Genomic DNA, 18,562 nt, shown 5'->3' with positions numbered 1-18,562 from the left:
TATTTTAGCACATAATATTGTCTAATATGTGTAAATAGTGCATGTTTATAACCTGACATAAGGCACGTTGTGGTGCATTTTAATACGTAGAATGATGCGTTTTATTACGTATATTGGTGAATTTTAAATGAATATGTGCATTGGGTTATAGTGTGAAATTGTGTGTTTTATCGGTCTTCTGGTGCATTTTAGTACGTAAAATGGTGTATTTTGTAACATATATATATTGCGCGTTGATTTGATGACTTGATCTAATCTAATGACCAGGGCGCACATGAACATCCATATATATATATATATATATATATATAGAGAGAGAGAGAGGTGCAAAACTTGCTAATGTGCGGAAGTGCGATTTAATCTGAGTCATTGATAAAATCTAGATCAACGACTCAAATCAATGAAAAAAACGTGTATGGAATGAACCAAACAACTTAATCTTAAGCATGAAAGTGACGCAACTTAAGTACACAAATCACACACCTTAAGCACATAAACAAAGCACCTTAAGAACATAAATCACGCACTTAAAATTTTAAAATGGAATGCCTAAATATTTTCATTGATGCATCTTAAGTATAGAAACTACGCACCTAAGGTTTTAAATCGGCGCACCTTAAATTTCAACAAAAACACACATTAAATTTTTACTAAAGAACTAACGCACCTTAAGCACATAAACCACACACTTAAAGAAAGAAAATCATGAACCTTAAAAAATGGTTCAAATGCGGATGGTGGAAGATGAATATCGAAAAGTAATATATATATATATTGATTCTAACCTTACCTTTGAATATTCATTCTCAATATTTGGGGGTTAGGTCCATATATCTGAATTAATTGAGGTCGTTTTCTTAATCCATTTTCAAATTTAAGGCGGGCGCATGCAAATTGTATGCGAAGTGAACCCCGGGATGACGCACTCATGGTATATACTTTTCTTCTCCCAAAGAAAAGTACTCCGTATATACTAATATAACGCATGCATGGTTCTTTATATCCTCTCTCAACGAATTGCGGTTTGGATGAACCCGACATATAAACTGTAAGAATTATATTGGAGACGACACCCGATTGCACTCTCATATGAAAGAGGTGAGTTCGAGTCTCAATGATAGTGATATTGGCTCTTTGTATTTCAGTAAGTTGAGAAAGTAGTTATAAATAGATATTGCATTGTAACAGAGTCAATAGTAAAAAATAAATAAATAAATATGTAAAGACATTTGATAATAAAAATGAAATTGAAGGTATATCACATGCTGATTATAAACACATAACATGATAACTACAGACACATAAATTATTAACTGTAGATACAAAATATTTTAATTGCAGACATATAACATATTAACGAACATCTTATATGTTTGCAGTTAACATATTTTCGTATATGCTGTTAATAATTTATGTGTCTGTAATTATCATGTTATGTATCTTCAATTTATTTAAAGTAAAAATTTTATTAACTATAAATATAAAATATATTAATTGCAGATACATAATTTTTGAATTAAATTTCGCAATATAATATGAAACTTGATGTAACGATCAAACCACCGTTCGCCACCCTCTCCTTGGGCCTAAAAGCCCACTGGCAGTCACTGACCGTCCCCAACCACTGCACACTCGCGGCCAAAAGCTTAGGGGCACCGGCTGGCATCTCCGCGGTCTAGGCTTTCAAGAAATGCGGCATGCCATAAATGCATTTAGACTTGGCAATTCGTGTATACAGGTTCGTTAACGGGTCGACACGATAACGACACGAACACGACACGTTAAGGTTAACGGGTTCAAAATTGTAATACGTACACGAACACGATTTGTTAACGGGTTAAACGGGTTGACACGTTTTGTTAACGGGTTTCGGATCGTGTCGACACGATATGACACGAAACCCGTTTAAACCCGCTAAATCTATTGATATATTAAAAACTAAAATTTAAAGTTAAATTATATAAAGAAGAAAGAGTTAATACCACAAATGGTCCTTTAACTATTGGGGTAGTACTCCTTTTAGTCCTCGACTTTCAATTCGACTACAAATGGTCCTCTGACTTTTATTTTTGATCACAAATAGTCCTATGTTAAAATTTCTGTTAAATAGGTGCTAAATCTAGGGGTAATATCGTCAAATTGATTTATATTATTATGATTATTTCTTTTTTATAATTATATGACAACATAATTAATTTCAAACATTAATAAACATTAAGTTAATGAATATAAAAACAAAATGGACGTGACAAATTACATAAATGAACAAATTAAATAAAAATTCATGATTAAATGTCTGCAATTTGTAATTGATTAATTATATTAATTCAATTGTGGCGGCTTTCAGTTATGTCCCAAACAAAATGTTTGATCGATTAATGAAGAGTGTGAAATATTAATCAGCCATGTATGAACAACCATGATTCCATGAAAATAATGGAAGCAATGTTTTTGAAAAAAAAAATTCCATTTTAATCTGTTGGTTAAATTAAATCAGATAGCTCTAATATTAAATCTTCATTTTGTACACATAATTACGAGATATAAGGTGCATTATTTTTTATTTAGGAGCATAATTACGAGATATAAGGTGCATTATTTTTTATTTAGGAGTATTTATATTTGTTATAAGGTGCATTATTTTTTATTTAGGAGTATTTATATTTGTTAATTGTTTCAATTATGGTTGTTGGTGAAAAATTCTAAACATTTTTATTTTATGACCATTTTGTTGGTGAAAAATTCTAAACATTTTTATTTTATGACCATTATATATATGAAAAATTCTAAACATTTTTATTTTATGACCATTATATATATCAATTTGACGATAATACCCTTAGATTTAACACCTATTTAACAGAAATTTTAATAGAGGACTATTTGTTTAACACCTATTTAACAGAAATTTTAATAGAGGACTATTTGTGGTAAAAAATAAAAGTCAGAGGACCATTTGTGGTCGAATTGAAAGTCAAGGATTCAAAGGAGTACTACCTCAATAGTCAAAGGACCATTTGTGGTATTAACTCAAAAAGAAATAAAACATACAATTCAATCCATCAAACAAACTAAAAAAATATTCAATATATAACATTCATAAAATTATAAAATAACATCCAAAAATCATAATTAAAGAAGTTCATACTAGTTTTTAGAATAAAATTGAACACAATAAACATTTAAATTTAATATTGTCGAACATCAATAATTGGTGTATAATCTTGGCCTAATGTAGTAAATTCATTCTTAATCATGTCCATGATATATTTTGTAAAGACAATGGTTCTTACCTAAATGACAATGGTTCTTAGCGGGTTCTAAACGTGTCTGTGTAAACGGGTTAACACGATATATTAACGGGTTAAACGGGTTCTTAATAGGTTTAACAGGTTGACCTGTTAAGACACGAAAACATAACGGGTTCTTAACGGGTCAACCCGTTAACGACCCGGGACATGTTAAGGTTAAACACTAACCCGTTATTTTCGTGTCCGGTTTCGTGTCGTGTTAACGGGTCGTGTCGATAATTGCCAGGTCTAAATGCATTCATATCCTATCTCAACAATATATATAATAGATGGATTTGACACTCTCATAGGCATAGCTGTATCATTCTGATCCATCTAATTAATCTGCATGCGCGCGGATACATCTAACCACTTCTATTCCATTTCAATTCTCACCAAAAATCTTCCCCCAAAATCTAATCATGCATTATATTGCATAATCAAAAAATATTACTATCCTAGCTAATTAATTTCCAATTTTATATAGTTTGCATGTACCGTTGCTTCTTTCCATCTTTAATTTTCCTAAACCATCGTATATATGAAGCACTCATGATTATTTACAAGAGATCAAGACATCAATGCCCCCACCATCGAAATTTAATCATGTAACCACTGATTTGAAATAATAATAAAGGTATCGTCACATTTTATAATAGTCGACAAACCATCATATATTTATATACAATCAATTCTACTATAACAAACTACACTTTTTTAGTTTTTCATTATTACGGAGTATATAATACCGTAAAATTTTCTTTAACTATTTAAATTGTGTAAGTGGTTGGGTTGGTGTTAATTAATTGCCACCTACTAAATAATTATTGCATAGAGCGAGCTTGCTAACTAGTTATATATGAGTTTGATCGATGATATGCTTAATTTAGTTGGTTTTGGTATAACAAGCAACCTAATGAAACCGACTTGATCATACCAATTCAATGATTTAAGATATGCATGCATATTATAAGAGTAATTAATCACATATATACTAAACTTTATTTTGCCTATTATTATATATTGTTATTTTAAATTAAATATTTAATTTATTATTATTACTTGTTCTGGATTGCCTTGAGTTTAATTTGCATGCATATATAATAATTTTTTAGGCAACGTGATATATATATATATATCATCGAGACATAAATATATATACATCTAAGNTTAGATTTAACACCTATTTAACAGAAATTTTAATAGAGGACTATTTGTGGTAAAAAATAAAAGTCAGAGGACCATTTGTGGTCGAATTGAAAGTCAAGGATTCAAAGGAGTACTACCTCAATAGTCAAAGGACCATTTGTGGTATTAACTCAAAAAGAAATAAAACATACAATTCAATCCATCAAACAAACTAAAAAAATATTCAATATATAACATTCATAAAATTATAAAATAACATCCAAAAATCATAATTAAAGAAGTTCATACTAGTTTTTAGAATAAAATTGAACACAATAAACATTTAAATTTAATATTGTCGAACATCAATAATTGGTGTATAATCTTGGCCTAATGTAGTAAATTCATTCTTAATCATGTCCATGATATATTTTGTAAAGACAATGGTTCTTACCTAAATGACAATGGTTCTTAGCGGGTTCTAAACGTGTCTGTGTAAACGGGTTAACACGATATATTAACGGGTTAAACGGGTTCTTAATAGGTTTAACAGGTTGACCTGTTAAGACACGAAAACATAACGGGTTCTTAACGGGTCAACCCGTTAACGACCCGGGACATGTTAAGGTTAAACACTAACCCGTTATTTTCGTGTCCGGTTTCGTGTCGTGTTAACGGGTCGTGTCGATAATTGCCAGGTCTAAATGCATTCATATCCTATCTCAACAATATATATAATAGATGGATTTGACACTCTCATAGGCATAGCTGTATCATTCTGATCCATCTAATTAATCTGCATGCGCGCGGATACATCTAACCACTTCTATTCCATTTCAATTCTCACCAAAAATCTTCCCCCAAAATCTAATCATGCATTATATTGCATAATCAAAAAATATTACTATCCTAGCTAATTAATTTCCAATTTTATATAGTTTGCATGTACCGTTGCTTCTTTCCATCTTTAATTTTCCTAAACCATCGTATATATGAAGCACTCATGATTATTTACAAGAGATCAAGACATCAATGCCCCCACCATCGAAATTTAATCATGTAACCACTGATTTGAAATAATAATAAAGGTATCGTCACATTTTATAATAGTCGACAAACCATCATATATTTATATACAATCAATTCTACTATAACAAACTACACTTTTTTAGTTTTTCATTATTACGGAGTATATAATACCGTAAAATTTTCTTTAACTATTTAAATTGTGTAAGTGGTTGGGTTGGTGTTAATTAATTGCCACCTACTAAATAATTATTGCATAGAGCGAGCTTGCTAACTAGTTATATATGAGTTTGATCGATGATATGCTTAATTTAGTTGGTTTTGGTATAACAAGCAACCTAATGAAACCGACTTGATCATACCAATTCAATGATTTAAGATATGCATGCATATTATAAGAGTAATTAATCACATATATACTAAACTTTATTTTGCCTATTATTATATATTGTTATTTTAAATTAAATATTTAATTTATTATTATTACTTGTTCTGGATTGCCTTGAGTTTAATTTGCATGCATATATAATAATTTTTTAGGCAACGTGATATATATATATATATCATCGAGACATAAATATATATACATCTAAGATTAGAAATAATGTTCATTTTCAAAAAAAAAAAAAAAGAAATAATGTTCAATTCGTACTCTTTCCACAATTCACATCATTAATATATATATAATATAATTCCAATGAAAGTAGGTAGAGTATAAATAGCAGGATTACATATCACAAATATAATATATATTACAAAAATATAATTAAAGCTTTTACATTATCATACATCTATATAGAGATGGATGAGATCGATCGGCCATAAAGTAAACTAACTAAGCTAAGGATCGGAAAAGAAAAAGAAACCCCGGGCGGGCGGCCTGCAATATAATTGGATGAAGATGAGAGTGCACTCACGTATAGTAGGTACGACAAGAAGATCGATAAGAGGATGGGAAGATGGAATTGAAATAAGCTAAAGTTAGGGCGGCAAGTGATCCATCCGGCCTACATACATACGCATACAGGCCGGGTATGTAGGTGTAGATTGATCTGATGATCGAGTTAATTAGTTTGGGAGGAATCGTAGTAGGAGGTGTGGGTGAATTTGGTCTTGATCCACTTGAAGCTGTTCCTCAAGGATGATTTCAACTTACCCTCCATGGCGTACATGTTATAGGCCGCCACCCTCTTCCTCCTCTTCACCTCCGGGTTACACTCTCCTGCAGGCCGCCGGCCATTGAAGCTGTAGGATTTGGTGCGACCACCCTCCAAGTCGAAATTAGCTGATGATGATGAGTGGTAAGGGAAAGATTTGCTCTTCTCCATATATAATATAATTATATTAAGAGTTGAAGTTGAAGATGAGAATGAAACTAACAGGCCGGCCTGCAGGCAGCCACTACAAATTAAATTAAATAAATATATGAATGAATGAAATTGAAGGGGAAAGGTGAGATGGACCCCATATATGCATAATGCGGTGTACGTTAGTGCGGTTTTGCATGGACCATCAACTCACCACCCAGCTTAATTAGCTTAGCTTAATTGGACATATATGATAGCTACTCACAATAATTCAATATTTCATATATAGGATTAGGTATTAGCTAACTACTTAGGATTCAATCTTATATTGTATTGTAATTGGTTTTGGATATACTATGTATGTATGTCTCTATCTGTATAATAATGGAAAAATTAAAGGTGAATTAAATAAAAATAGACAAAAGTAATTTATAAAAATGCTTATTTTTAAAATCCACAATTACTTATTCGCGAATAAACAATATAATTAAACATTACAATTTGTACAAAATGTAGGCATATATATGTGATTGGGTATAGATTAATTAAATCAAAAGCTTTTTGATCGATTTTTTTTAATTAAAATAAAACTAATTAAGTTTTGAGAGGTAAAATAGAATATGACAGGAGAATACACATAATTAAAGTAATGTTGTCCCATTCAACAGATGTACTTACAATTTAATGAATTACTCTGTTTTTTACAGTGAAAATTCTGGGCTCCACTAAATTAAGCAGTAGGTATGGTGTGGGTAAAAAGAGAAGCATTATATTAATTATTTTGATTTCGTGTTTTTATAAGGAATGAGTAAGTTGAATTGCGAGAAATAGTAGGTGTTGGTGCCCCAAATATAGAGGAGGCAAGTATATATCATATATGAGTGGGACGCCCACTTTAAACAACCCTCAACTGTGGGACTTTTATATATGTCTCATCTCTTTCTTTTATCAACCTACTTTTCATATTTTTAATTTTATTCATACGTATGCAGTATGCTATTATTATATTTCTAATTAAATCTAAATATAATGATGCTAATTCCTATTAAAAAATATTGAATTTGTTTGGCAAATGGTGGATTTCCCAAATGCTACTAAATAACAGTGTTTGGGGAAGAATAATTCTTTCTCAAAACACCCCCGTTTAATTTAAAAAAGAAATTATGTTACTAAGAAGCTTGAGTAAAGAAGCCATAGCTTCTCTTGTCCATTCGATGTGGATTGGGCAAGAGGAGATTTTGACGAATATATTTTGATGTTTACAATAAAATTTGCCAATGACTATTGGATCGGCTAGAAACATAAATGGCCCAATAATACAACTAGACCAGTTGGCATTGCTATTAAGTCTACAAAGCCCCTAAGCCCCAATTCAACAATTGCCATTGCCTCTTTACCCAGAATCATAAAATGCACTTCACCATTCTTTCTAGCTTATAGCCTTAAATTCTCCAATCTCCAAGCTCCACTTTCTCAGAAAATATTCTTCAAATCACCATTTATAAACTCAAATCATTTTTGCAACGCTACAAAAATTAACTCCATCATTATATTAAAATTGCTACCAATAGTAACATAAAAAAGGTGCCCCTAAGGGTGACCAAGTGGTGGGAGCTTGAAGGGAAAATTATACTGTGAATCATGATCCATAATGTGTTGTGAACCTTGGTCTTATAGACGCCAATTTTGAACGACGATTTATAGAATATTGACGGCGACAGTTTGGTTGTTCAGTTCACGTTATATTCTTTTAAACATCTGTATTTGTCTTGTATTGTGAGTTTCTATATCTTGTGTTATGCAATTTTATACCTTAAGAGTATGACTCCTGTACCTGAAACAAATTAATAGTTGTATAACAAATAACATATTGTGTGTCTTATGTTATGAAATTATGGCTTGTGTTGTAAAATTTTGTGCCTATATAACATAAATTCTCTACCTAAATCAAATTTGAAAATAAGTAAACAACAAAAACAACAACAACAATAATAATGGTGTCGGAAATAGCGAGGAAGGTTTTTCCGGACATCCAAAATGGTCGGAACATAGGTTTCTGACCAAATTTAAGCCATTTCCGACCACTTTTAGGTGGTTGGAAAATCCTTAATTTCTATCCGTCCGTCTTTCATGGTTCGGCCTGGCCATCAACTCGTGTCACCGCTAATTCGTCCTCTAGCTCATCAACTCGTGGTCATGAGTTCGGTCTTAGATGACTCGTGTAATGGTTCGGTCTTCTGGTAGCACGAATCATTGGTTGAATGGTTGTCCACTCGTGTAATCTAATGAACTCGGGTTTAACCCATCGTTGTCACATCTCGTCTCGTGTACGATTCGGGTAGTGACCTTTCAGAGTATTGATTCATCTGCTATAGAATTAATTTTGAATTAATTCCAATTTTAATTTTTTGAATCAATTCTCAGGTAGTGGTCTACTATTACACGGGTTATAAGCCTGTTTTTATTATAGATTAATTCCATGATTAAATGATATTTAATCCATCAACTCCTATATCAGTTGATAGTAGAAGCAGCAGATTACACACAATTCAACGAAATATATTTTCTCTCTCAAAAATTCTGCTTCTACTTCTTTCTTTGCCTACTGTGTTCAAACCTTTGTTCTTGTTCGCCGGGTTCCAAGTTTGAATGCTCAAACGTTGGAATCGTAGCTTGTTTTATCCTGAAAAACTTAGGCTACAACGCTCCTAGCACTAAGAGAGATAGCAAATAAGGTTTTAAAGACAGTGTAGTGAGAAAACGACTCAAGCTTACCACCTACTCAGAAAATCCTTTTTTTTTCGTGTGCTTGTTCCAGAAATATTATTTTCGTAGTATTATTTTCCTAACAATCTGTACTAGTGACCCTTGTCCACAATATAAATTATCGTGGATAGAACATAATTCTCGTACCAAAAAAGGTCACTAGTTTATTTTTACCAACACCTTCCCGATCAAATTAAAGCTCAGATAGTGGAATCAAAACAATATTTTACATTTTTACTCTGCAAAACAATGTTCATTCATGTCAAGCCAACTGCCTACATATACTATATTAAAATTAATCAAAGCAGTGCTTAAATTAGTATAAGTAATAATTTGATGAATTTCTTCACCAACTAATTAAGTTGACGGCATACACTAATGATGAATCAATTATTTAATCAACAGTACATTCACATAAGCATTAAATTATTATTATTATTATTATTATTATTACTATACCCAGGACCAAACTCGCAAATTTTTCATATATATATGGCAAACAAATTGAAGATGATGATTGAGGGGCCTTGAAGTTTCAATTCAAAGTGAAATAAGACAAAAATGGCATCATCATTTGTCAATAATCAATGAAATTAAAGATAGATGGTAATAGAATCCTAATTGGTTTTGTCAAACGTCACCTCCAGATTGAAGACATCTTCCCGATTATTAGTGTTGCCCATTCCCAACAAAACCATGTGACATTGTACATTTTGTATAGTATTGTAGGAAACTAGCAACTGTCTCAAATCATGTTCGGCTCCCACAACAGATTCATGCCTCTTAGCTTAAACGTAACTATTCAAATCACTCACAAATTAACAAAATGTCAATCATATGATGCAATATAATTACGATACATTCTAGGGTATAAATTAAATTGATACTATACCTTTTGTAAGTTGATAATACACGATAAAACATTAAAAAAAAATTGAAATTTAATAGATAGAATATAGTAAAGATAAATAGCAATAATTAAGCAAGCGCATCCAATCTAATTCAATCCAAAATAGTTAGTAAATAGAAAGCAATAAATGAACGTGAGTAGGTGAATTGAAGATGAAGAAATGTAAAGCGTGTCACAAGACATTAATTGAGTAGATAAAAAATCTTACTTGACTTAGCTTGCTTATAGTGATTTACGTACCTAATTATGTGACTACGTGATTTATATGCAAACATGAATTTTGAAATTAGATTAACTATATTTATCTCCTCATATGTCTAAGAGACATGTTCATAACCTGATTAAGCTCTATAATATAATCCATAAAATCAAAAAACACTTGAATAATTTTATTTTTTTTTAAGTAAAGACTAAAGAGTGGTTGTGGGGCGGGGCCTAATGGGCAAAGCGACGTTTTATCGCGATGCCGGCGGGAGAGGCGGAGAAGTGAGGGGTAGTAGGTTGTGGCGTGGTGCAAGTCACGTGATTGAGCATGGGTGGTTCTCACCTCACATGATGTCTCCTGCCAAGTCAATTTTAGACATCCAAAAACAAGACCATTTCTCCATCCTAAGTCTCACTTGGCCCGGTGATATGATGGATACTCTTGATTATTACTTAATAATGTTCTCATATTATTACTTAATAATTATTTCAGCCTTCTGTTTTTCATCGCATCTCATCTCCACATTATATATATATATATATATATGGCCCGTTCCAAGTGTGAATCATTGCTATCATTTGAACTTTATGAATCCCCATGTACCGTTAAGATGTGAGATTGAACGAACAAGATCTGAGGAGTGGTGCAGTTGTGCAATTGTGCAGTGGTGCAGTGATGTACATTTACAAAGTCAAAATTATTATAAAGCACAAGATCAAGCAAGATCAACAATGCACAATAATATACAGGTTCACATTTGAAACTAATTAAACACACACACACACATGTCATCTCAAATGCGGTTAGACCTTAACGTGTGATCTTACCATTAAGTATGCAAAAACGTAGCGATAGTGTTAGAAAACGCACAATAAAGAAATCCACCAAAAATTAGAGCAAGCTCAGCCCGACCATCAACAGAACAGTTACAAAGGCAAATTACAACACCAATCGACCGGGCTTACAAGACCATCAACTATATGTCTCGATCAACCTCAACACACCTACTACACAAGTAACTTCTAATGGTAAAAGGAAACTAAGTGCTCAGAATTTTAGATCTGGTCTATAGGCTTTCCGATCGTGGTCTCTAACTTATATGTTCCGAGTCGAACGATGGCCGTTATCACATACAGTCCTTCCCAATTCCCCCCTTCCAAAGATCGGCTAGCCTTTCTTCTTCTAAGCCCGTAATCTTTGACCTGAAAATATCGGGGTCTAACCCGAGCATCGTGTACAATTTGACTTTTAATGTTATGGTACCCTACTATTCTTCGATTAGCCAATTCCCTCTTCTCTTCGACACGGTCTAACGGTCTAAGTCGATGGCCATCAATCTGTGATTCTCATCATTTTCTCGGTCCCATTCACCAAAGGGGGTCTCCTTGGTTGAACTTAACCATTTCCCGGTCTCATTCACCAAAGGGGGTCTCCTTGGTTGAACTTAACCATTTCCCCCCTCGTCCTAGATGTATGCCTCTTAACCATTTCCCCCCTCGTCCTAGATGTATGCCTTTCGTTGCGGAGAGTAGTTGTTCTGAACTTAACCATTTCGTTGCGGAGAGTAGTTGTTCTCAACTTAACCATTCTCATCATTTTCTCGGTCCCATTCACCAAAGGGGGTCTCGAGTAGTCGTTCTCAACTTAACCATTTCCCCCATCGTCCTAGATGTATTCCTTTTGTTGCGGAGAGTAGTTGTTCTCAACTTAACCATTAGTCGTTCGTTCTCCCCATCGTCCTAGATGTATGCCTTTCGTTGTCCTAGATGTATGCCTTTCGTTGTCGTTCGTTCTCAACTTAACCATTTCCCCCATCGTCCTAGATGTATGCCTTTCGTTGTCGTTCGTTCTCAACTTAACCATTTCCCCCATCGTCCTAGATGTATGCCTTTCGTTGTCCTAGATGTACCCCATCGTCCTAGATGTATGCCTTTCGTTGTCCTAGATGTATGCCTTTCGTTGTCATGTATGCCTTTCGTTGTCCTAGATGTATGCCTTTCGTTGTCGTTCGTTCTCAACTTAACCATTTCCCCCATCGTCCTAGATGTATGCCTTTCGTTGCGTAGAGTAGTTGTTGCGGATATCTGCACGGGAACCCCACCCTCTTTGCTGCTGGACCCGTCCGTGGCCACTTCCCAACATTCTACCACCTTTGCTATTTCAAGTCTTCTACTTGATTTATTTGTTCTTGATAGGTTTCGAACCATGCTCCCTCTTTATCAACCTTGTGCTACCATGCTATCAAGTCTTCTACTTTAATTTTGTTGTAGTTGAGATTTGAACCTTGCTCTTTCTACTTCAAGCTTTCCTATCAAGATTTCTACCAACTTACCTACTTGAATAAATTTTCTTCAATGCTACTTCAATTTATTTCATCTCTATATATGAGACGACGATGACGACGACGACGACGACAACAACAACAATAATAATAATAATAATAATAATAATAATATGACACCCGGTTGCATCCCCACTTGGGAAGGGGTGGGTTCGAGACTCAGTGGAGGCGATATTGGCTCTTTGTGCTTCATTTGGTTGAGAAAATAGTTACGAACAAATACTACATTGTAACAGAGTCAATAGTACTCAAAAATAATATGTACAGTGAAATTAGTATGAAAAGGATAGTGGGGCGGTATTTGATATGAGCTACCCAGACGGCCAGACCTGTTGCAAACATCAAGTTGAATATCAAAATGTTTGATAAGAGGACAATGATGGAAGACAATATGCACCCACCAAGAGGCTACATGCCATGTGAATTTACTTAGGAATCATTTTCCACGGCCTTATCTCTAAATTAAGATGGTCCCTTCTGTTCCTCGGAATTAAGTACTCAAAATAATTTTTATATATTGACATGTATGTTAAGTCCATAAAAATATGTAATATAATAAATCACATACCTACATACTATGTCGTATTAAAGATATTTACAAAATGATAATGCAATGCTAGCTTAGCTATATACTACATACTATACAGTTTTTCTTTTTGGGTGCATATGATTTTCACAACCAGACACAATGGCTATTTGATTTAATATAGTTAATTTATTAGTCAATTTTGATTTATTTGATCACTATTTGCTCGTTTGACTTGGTTAAACATTCAAATAAGTGTTTGATTAATTAGTTCTTTTTGTAATAGCTTATTGCTTCAAAATGCTAAAATTCAAAACACTACTCAAAACAGTTTTTTGAGAAAGACATTTTGCATGTAATCAACTATCATTTAACAATTAATTTACCAAATACCATTTTACAATCAGCTAATGTTATCAACTAATCAAACTCACTAACTCAATCAATTAATAACCAACAACTATTTATCAAACATTATGGCCTTGTTTGGTAAAATAGTTAGCCTATCAGTCAATTTTGACTTATTTGACCACTATTGGTTGTTTAGCTTAGTTAAAAATCAATATAAATGTTTGGTTAATCAACTTGGTTGTTTAGCATCCATGCACTTTTAGATTTTCCAATCAGTAGTAGAAGTCACATTGCATAAACTTGTTATTGCTAATTATATTTTAGGAAACAATACAATACTTTTAATTTGATTAAAGGGAAAAATATGTCATTTTTATTTGAATTTGTGTTTTGAATAAAGCCCAACTAGCTATATAATCCTAATATGTAAAGGATCACAATGAAATAAATTAATATAATTAACTCGAGACAAGAGCTACTAATATAATAGGCCGTGGAATACATACAGTGAAATTAAAGTTAGAAAGTGTGTGTGAAACATAAAATGCAAGTACATGCAATAGGTAGCGTATAGTATGCAGGTAAATAGTAGGTAGGTAGGTAGGGCGGTATGCATGCTGCATAAATTAAAGAAAATTAGATATAGATAAATGAAAGGAATTGAAGATTGATTTAGAGTGAAGGTGACCTGTTGTGGCCCTCATGCCGCTAATACTGAGATCGAGGTTTCAACATGATTGACCTACGTACCAACTGCAATTAATAATCTTGCTTGCATTTTTGGATCATTTCGCGCTACCCGTAGTATTGTACTATACTCTACTCCACTCTAGCTGATTGAATTGATACAATTTCATTTCTTGCGGGCCGGGCATTCCATATATCGATAGGATCAATCTGTCGTCTGCCGGTCGGCCGGCCTGCACCCTATAAATTGCACCGCATGCAGCTTCTTTATCATATCCCATCCATTTAACTCGATCACTCATTTGGATCAATTTCAATTTCCACACAAATCCGCCCGCCCATCCATCTCGATCTTAGCTACCTAGCTTAATTGCTAGCTGCACTTAATTAATTTGCAGAAGAGAACGAAGATCAGATGGTGATGCCCAAAACACGCCGCCGCTGCTTCTTGCTGCTCTCTTTCTTGCTTTGCTTCATGTTAATCGCTACTCAAGGTATGTAAATCCATATATATATATATCATCTCTCATCCATCTATTAATAGTTTTTATATTGGTTGGTTTGCATTATTAATTATATGAATGACCGGGCTCGCTTAGGCTGGCTTACTATATATACTATACGTTAAGTTGGTAAATACTAAATAATATATATTCTTGGATGGTGAATGCAGGTGCAGGGAGAAATTTGAGAAGTGCAAGCAGTGAATTGGAAGGAGCTAAAAAACATACAAGGAATCATCATCACCATCGTCAAAGTGTTGTAGTAATTACAAAGAAGAAGGTACCGGCCAAGACCACAGTAGACATAGACATAGACATAAACAACGAGGATTACACTCCTGCTCAGAAGAAACCTCCTATTCATAATTGATCCCATCCATCTCATCCACAACAATAATATATATACCAATTCTAGATAGCTCGATCGCGAGCTGCATGCATGCATGCATGCAAATATAAGATCAGATCCATCCATCCATCCATTTTCTTTTTTGAAAACTAAACTTTATATATATATAGATACAGTTTCAATTAGTCGATTAACTAAGAGTACGAATGTCCGTTAAGTTGTATGTGGATCTGATAGATCACCCGGCCTATCCATGTAATTAAGTTGCTAGCTTATATTAGGCGTTGTTAGTCAGTTGCAATTTACGTTATAATATATTAATATAATAGTTGCAATTAAGATCAGAGGGCGTAGAGTATATATATATATATATATATATATATATATATATATGGTTAATTAGCTAGCTGCGCTGCGCTATAGGAAGTAGTGATGATGGATTTGTATGTATATATAATATTTAAGATATATAATGTATGTTACATAGCGCCAATGTAATAATGTTAGTTTATAGTATTATCATATCATATCAATTCAATATATATGCATGTGTAATGTATAGTAGATGTGAATATGTAGCGCAGCGCTTCCATCTGTTATGTTTTGATGATGCATGGATCTAATTAATTAACAACCATGCATATATCCAACTTTTTAATTTTATTTTCTATATTATATATTATATATAAGCTAGCTACCTAGCTAGGTTGATATATGAAAGATAGATATGCATATATAGCAGTAATATGTAGGTAATTTCAATTAGGGCGGGCCAGAAAAAAGGCTCAATGGAGACAAAAAGACATAATTATTCAGTTTTGATCCCTAAACCTTTCAAAACAACAAAATGTCTAAAACCATCAAGTCACCTTAATGGATAATAACTTTTCTATAATAAAAATATTATTTAATTCTATTGAAACATTTACCCCTCTCTCTCCTCTCTATATAAATTATTGCAACCGTATGATGATCAATCCCTGATCTGTAGAGCATGGCGAGGCCGAACCTCTCGTCAACCGGTCTATCAAACCATCGACCTCCCGATCTATCTCCCTAGGAGGCCTTTAGGGCATGGCTCATGGGAACCGCTCGGGTTTGGTCGGCTCGACCTTCTTGCCTTGAAGCACCTCTTCCGCCATGACCCATAATTGTCGGGCACTTGGACAAAAGGCAATGGGCATGCATCTGGTCCCGTGCGTGCATAGCCTCCACACAGCATTCATACCATAGGACCGACACATGCATGTCCCCTAACACTCTATAAATATCGCATTTTAATGCTAGGTGAAGGACTTTTGGTTGTTTTCTCTCTTGAATAGTTAAGTGGCTCGGGAACATCTAACCCACTGTCACGTTGACGAGCTACACTTAGAGTATAACTCCTCTGTACCCAATTCATAAATAACAAAGTATATTTGGCCGTATTCTACCATGTGACCGCATATATACTTTATCAGCACCTAATTTCATTTACAAGTGCAATTAATTTACCTTGTTAACAATTTTGCATGTAGGTACTTAATTATAACGTTAGGTGCACTTAGTATTGATGCTCAGTATATATTTTACTTGCACTTGTAATACATTTTATTTGCACTTGTAATACAATTTACTTGCGTTTAGGTTCACTATATGAAACTGTTACTTGCACTTGTAATACATTTTACTTGCACTTCAATGTTCAATTATTTACGAAAATGTCACCGATTTTTTTTTTTTAAATAGTACGTGTTTTTGATCCGTTAGATTTGTACACGTGGACGGATGACACGCGTTCTCACTTTTTTCATGGGCGACTGGTTCGCACCTGAACGCACTCATATATATATATATATATATATATATATATTTGGAGGACTGTTTAAAAAAGAAAAAAGAAAAAGAAAAAAGTAGAAGGTGAGTTACGAAGCCCAGAAGAGGACTTGGACTACAGCGATCCAAAAAGGCCATATACTGCAATCCAAGCCCACAAGCCAACTACTGCCATAATCTAATTACTGTAAGCCCATGTTAATTCTGTTGTCCAAGCCCAGGTGGCCCAAACTATCCCGGAATCCAGATTCCAGATTGTTCTAGCTACCCCAATCTCTACAAACCCTAACACGATCTACTAGGCCGTAACCCTAAACCTACATAAATATGTAATCAGCGAGGATCATGGTTCTTCTACTACATTCGCATTTTGACGAGTGAGACGTTCCGCTGCCGGCAACTCCCCTGGCAGTGTAGTGTAATTTATTTGTATTTGTTGTTAGGTTAGATTCGATTAGATCAATTTTGTTGGTTGATTGGTTGGTGTCTGTGATGAGAAATTTGAAGGCTTGTTTCTCAAAACATTCGCAGTGGCCGTCTAAGAGCTTTCGCCTTTCGCCGGGCTTGAGAGCTTATGCTGCTTTCCTTGGATGTCTGAGACACATACATATAGCGTTATTTTTTGTTGGGACTAAACATCTTGCCCTTTAGCATGGATCGATGAATTGCTTAAGGGATGAACAATGTCCCAGATATGCTACTTCCATCCTTTTCACTTTGTCAGCACTGCCTTTTCTTCGTTTCTGGTGCTGATCATTGTTGGGTGGTACATATCAATCAAATACTAATACTAATACTAATACTAATAGTTGGATGGATGTATTATATTGGAACTCCTACTGCTACTGCTGCTTCTTCCTCAAGTGTTGATGCTTGTATGGTCTCTTAAAGCATTCGCAGCGGTCGGCTGCCTAAGAGCTTTTGCATAAAAGTTACTACATTTCTTTTAAATGTTATATGTTTTGTTCAGGCTTAACCAATACTGCGAATCTTTTTTAAATCGCTTTGTATTACCTGTCTCCTGAAACATGTGTTATTTTACTTGCTATTATTATTATTGCTGTCATTTTATTTATAATATAATAAGCTGCAGTGAGTGAGTAAATGTATCATGTATGGTGATGTTTACTTTCTCCAAAATCCAAATGAGGTGAGGTAGCTGTTGTTGTTGATACGGCAGGTGGACATTTTAGCTGCTGATTTGATTGCAATTAATTACCAACGTCCGGAGGGGGAGGATTTGGTCACCGATAGATATACATGAGGCATGAGGCGGAGGGAGAATCCAAGTACCAGACCGACTTTGTTATTAATAGATTTGTATTTGTAGTATTTATTGGAGTATATTGTAGTGTTAG

The 18,562-nt window shown here is 33.9% G+C and overlaps 1 long non-coding RNA gene and 2 other non-coding genes across 3 annotated transcripts; all 3 read left to right on the top strand.

The window, feature by feature from the left end:
* The first annotated feature begins 14,722 nt into the window (after positions 1-14,722).
* On the top strand, positions 14,723-15,931 carry LOC115998643. Its single transcript, XR_004093937.1, has 2 exons — positions 14,723-15,031; positions 15,211-15,931. It is a non-coding gene; the product is annotated as an uncharacterized LOC115998643 (long non-coding RNA).
* Positions 15,932-17,688: 1,757 nt separating this feature from the next.
* On the top strand, positions 17,689-17,806 carry LOC116000559. The gene has a single exon (XR_004094134.1). It is a non-coding gene; the product is annotated as a small nucleolar RNA SNORD14 (small nucleolar RNA).
* A 63-nt stretch (positions 17,807-17,869) lies between these two features.
* LOC116000587 lies at positions 17,870-17,978 on the top strand. Its single transcript, XR_004094161.1, has one exon. It is a non-coding gene; the product is annotated as a small nucleolar RNA snoR99 (small nucleolar RNA).
* Positions 17,979-18,562: the final 584 nt, after the last annotated feature.

This window comes from Ipomoea triloba, chromosome 12, assembly GCF_003576645.1.
Source record: "Ipomoea triloba cultivar NCNSP0323 chromosome 12, ASM357664v1".
Lineage (NCBI taxonomy): Eukaryota > Viridiplantae > Streptophyta > Magnoliopsida > Solanales > Convolvulaceae > Ipomoea > Ipomoea triloba.
This window is presented reverse-complemented; position numbering and strand designations above follow the sequence as displayed.